Raw genomic sequence first — 5,000 nt, 5'->3', positions numbered from 1 at the left:
GTGATATATATGTTCTGATAAATGTAATATATATGTTCTGATAGATGTGATATATATGTTCTGATAAATGTGATATATATATGTTCTGACAGATGTGATATATATATGTTCTGATAGATGTGATATATATGTTCTGATAAATGTAATATATATGTTCTGACAGATGTGATATATATGTTCTGACAGATGTGATATATATGTTCTGATAGATGTGATATATATATATATATGTTCTGACAGATGTGATATATATGTTCTGACAGATGTGATATATATGTTCTGACAGACGTGATATATATGTTCTGATAGATGTGATATATATATGTTCTGACAGATGTAATATATATGTTCTGATAAATGTAATATATATGTTCTGATAGATGTGATATATATGTTCTGATAGATGTGATATATGTTCTGATAAATGTGATATATATATATATATATAAGTTCTGATAGATGTGATATATATATATATGTTCTGACAGATGTGATATATATATGTTCTGATAGATGTGATATATATATGTTATGATAGATGTGATATATATATGTTCTGATAGATGTAATATATATATATATATATGTTCTGATAGATGTGATATATATATGTTCTGATAGATGTGATATATATATATATATATGTTCTGATAGATGTGATATATATGTTCTGATAAATGTGATATATATATATATATATATATATATATATATATATATATATATATATATATGTTCTGATAGATGTGATATATATATATATGCTCTGATAGATGTGATATATATGTTCTGATAAATGTGATATATATATGTTCTGATAGATGTGATATATATATGTTCTGATAGATGTGATATATATGTTCTGATAGATGTGATATATATATATGTTCTGATAAATGTAATATATATGTTCTGATAGATGTGATATATATATATATGTTTTGATAGATGTGATATATATATGTTCTGATAGATGTGATATATATATGTTCTGATAGATGTGATATATATGTTCTGATAGATGTAATATATATATATGTTCTGATAAATGTAATATATATGTTCTGATAGATGTGATATATATATATGTTTTGATAGATGTGATATATATATGTTCTGACAGATGTGATATATATATGTTCTGATAGATGTAATATATGTTCTGATAGATGTGATATATATATGTTCTGATAGATGTGATATATATATGTTCTGATAGATGTGATATATATGTTCTGATAGATGTGATATATATGTTCTGATAGATGTGATATATGTATGTTCTGATAGATGTGATATATATGTTCTGATAGATGTGATATATATATGTTCTGACAGATGTGATATATATATGTTCTGACAGATGTGATATATATATGTTCTGATAGATGTAATATATGTTCTGATAGATGTGATATATATATGTTCTGACAGATGTGATATATATATGTTCTGATAGATGTAATATATGTTCTGATAGATGTGATATATGTTCTGATAGATGTGATATATATATGTTCTGATAGATGTGATATATATGTTCTGATAGATGTGATATATATGTTCTGATAGATGTGATATATGTATGTTCTGATAGATGTGATATATATGTTCTGATAGATGTGATATATATATGTTCTGATAGATGTGATATATATATGTTCTGATAGATGTGATATATATGTTCTGATAGATGTGATATATGTATGTTCTGATAGATGTGATATATATATATGTTCTGATAGATGTGATATATATGTTCTGACAGATGTGATATATATATGTTCCGATAGATGTGATATATATATGTTCCGATAGATGTGATATATATATATATATGTTCTGATAGATGTGATATATATATATGTTCTGATAGATGTGATATATATATGTTCCGATAGATGTGATATATGTATGTTCTGATAGATGTGATATATATATGTTCCGATAGATGTGATATATATATGTTCCGATAGATGTGATATATATATATGTTCTGATAGATGTGATATATATATATGTTCTGATAGATGTGATATATATATGTTCTGATAGATGTGATATATGTATGTTCTGATAGATGTGCTATATGTATGTTCTGATAGATGTGATATATATATATGTTCTGATAGATGTGATATATGTATGTTCTGATAGATGTGATATATGTATGTTCTGATAGATGTGATATATATATATGTTCTGATAGATGTGATATATATATATGTTCCGATAGATGTGATATATATATGTTCCGATAGATGTGATATATATATATGTTCTGATAGATGTGATATATATATGTTCTGACAGATGTGATATATATATGTTCTGATAGATGTGATATATGTATGTTCTGATAGATGTGATATATGTATGTTCTGATAGATGTGATATATATATATGTTCTGATAGATGTGATATATATATATGTTCTGATAGATGTGATATATGTATGTTCTGATAGATGTGATATATGTATGTTCTGATAGATGTGATATATATATATGTTCTGATAGATGTGATATATATGTTCTGACAGATGTGATATATATATATGTTCTGATAGATGTGATATATATATGTTCCGATAGATGTGATATATATATGTTCCGATAGATGTGATATATATATATGTTCTGATAGATGTGATTTATATATGTTCTGACAGATGTGATATATATATGTTCTGATAGATGTGATATATGTATGTTCTGATAGATGTGATATATGTATGTTCTGATAGATGTGATATATATGTTCTGATAGATGTGATCTATATGTTCTGAGAGATGTGATATATATATATGTTCTGACAGATGTGATATATGTTCCGATAGATGTGATATATATATATGTTCTGATAGATGTGATATATATATGTTCTGACAGATGTGATATATGTTCCGATAGATGTGATATATATATGTTCCGATAGATGTGATATATATATGTTCTGATAGATGTGATATATATATGTTCTGACAGATGTGATATATATATGTTCTGATAGATGTGATATATGTATGTTCTGATAGATGTGATATATGTATGTTCTGATAGATGTGATATATATATATGTTCTGATAGATGTGATATATATGTTCTGACAGATGTGATATATATATATGTTCTGATAGATGTGATATATGTTCCGATAGATGTGATATATATATGTTCTGATAGATGTGATATATATATGTTCTGACAGATGTGATATATATGTTCTGACAGATGTGATATATGTTCTGTTTGAGTGATGTTTATTGTTAGGTAAAAAACTGGCTTTGCAGAGACGATCACACATAAGTTGTATATCCAATGCAATCATGAAATACAACTAAATAATGACATTAAACATTAATTAAATGCAATGATGTTATATAGCAGTGTTCTCAACTGGTGGGACGTGACCCAAAAGTGGGTCGCAGATCTATTCGGACTGGGTCGCTGTAAAGGTTCTCCCATTGAAACAATTTCGGTGGCAACCCAAGTCGCGTTTATACACGTTAAATGCTTCTTATATGCAACAATGTTTTCATGGTTAAAAGCATGGTTTGCGAGTGTAACGTAACAATACACACCAATATATATATATATATATATATATATATTTTTTTTTTTTAAATGATAGAACGCACAAGAAGTCTTTTGAAGCAAAAGACAATTACTAAATGAAATTCCTAAGGTTTAAAATGATGAACCAATAGTTATATTTATATAAGCATGTTGCTGGTGAATATGTTAAACTGCACCCGTGTGAACTTCATGCATCCACTAAAAATCACCAAGACAGCTCATCCAAAATCAGGGAGCAAAAATGGCTCAAAAAAGTGAGAAAAGTTCTGAGAAAAGCTCCAGCAGCGTTTGACACACGTGGAGCACACTTGATTTCATATTTTCTCATCTAATGCGATGACATTTTAAGCATGACCAAATACTTTTAGGGCAACTGTACTTAAAGATGTCTTTTATTTAGACACAGTTAAAGCTCTGTTTGTCTTTCCTCCAGTAAATGATCCAATCAGAGGGCAGAACTCGCTCACTGAAGGCACATGACTCGCCACGCTGAAAGTTATTAAATGAGAGACAAATTGATGCTGCAAGCATCCTCATTACCAATGAAAAGATAAATAAATAACCTCTCTCTCTCTCTCTCTAATGGGGGGTTAACTGCAGTGATGAATAAACTAATTACCGACCGGGTCACATAATTACAAATGGACTAATTTTATTTAGAAACTTTGATGCAAATTATAAGCCGGAGATCGATTTGATTGTGCCTCACATCTTTCAGTCGACATTAGAACAAGATTAACTGTATCAACTTCAATTACATTTGCATACTTGAATTAATCCATAAGCCACGGCGAGGCCGAATGCACTTCATGATGTCAATAAGAGCGACCCACATCAGTACAGCCACAGAGAACACCGCACAGACTTTACAATGAAAAAAATTATTCCTCCTTTATTTTATAGCTGGGAAACTGCCAGTGATTTACTCTATTGCTCCAGCAATATAAATACACACACACACACACACACACACACACATTTACATTTATGCATTTGGCAGATGCTTTTATCCAAAGTGACTTACAGTGCACTTATTACAGGGACAATCCCCCCGGAGCAACCTGGAGTTAAGTGTCTTACTCAAGGACACAATGGTGGTGACTGTGGGGATCAAACCAGCAACCTTCTGAGTACCAATGTATTATACAGAGCACTTATTACAGGGACAATCCCCCCGGAGCAACCTGGAGTTAAGTGTCTTACTCAAGGACACAATGGTGGTGACTGTGGGGATCAAACCAGCAACCTTCTGATTACCAGTTATGTGCTTTAGCCCACTATGCCACCTCCACTCACAATGTCCAAATACTTTTCCCATTCTTCAATTGGGATTTCCCAAATCCTTCATAAAAGAGTTGTGCGCCATGAACCAATTCAACCAGCTCCGAGGTGAAACTTTTATTTGAAGCTAGAAAGTATTT

At 29.5% G+C, this 5,000-nt stretch overlaps 1 protein-coding gene across 1 annotated transcript in view; it reads right to left on the bottom strand.

Annotated features, from left to right (window-relative positions):
* LOC127617620 (inositol polyphosphate-5-phosphatase A) overlaps positions 1-5,000 on the bottom strand; it is a 257,918-nt gene that overhangs the window by 102,677 nt on the left and 150,241 nt on the right. The window lies entirely within an intron of this gene.

The sequence above is a fragment of the Xyrauchen texanus genome, chromosome 24 (genome assembly GCF_025860055.1).
Source record: "Xyrauchen texanus isolate HMW12.3.18 chromosome 24, RBS_HiC_50CHRs, whole genome shotgun sequence".
Lineage (NCBI taxonomy): Eukaryota > Metazoa > Chordata > Actinopteri > Cypriniformes > Catostomidae > Xyrauchen > Xyrauchen texanus.
The sequence above is the reverse complement of the archived record's forward strand: the minus strand, read 5'-3'. Positions and strand labels throughout refer to the sequence as shown.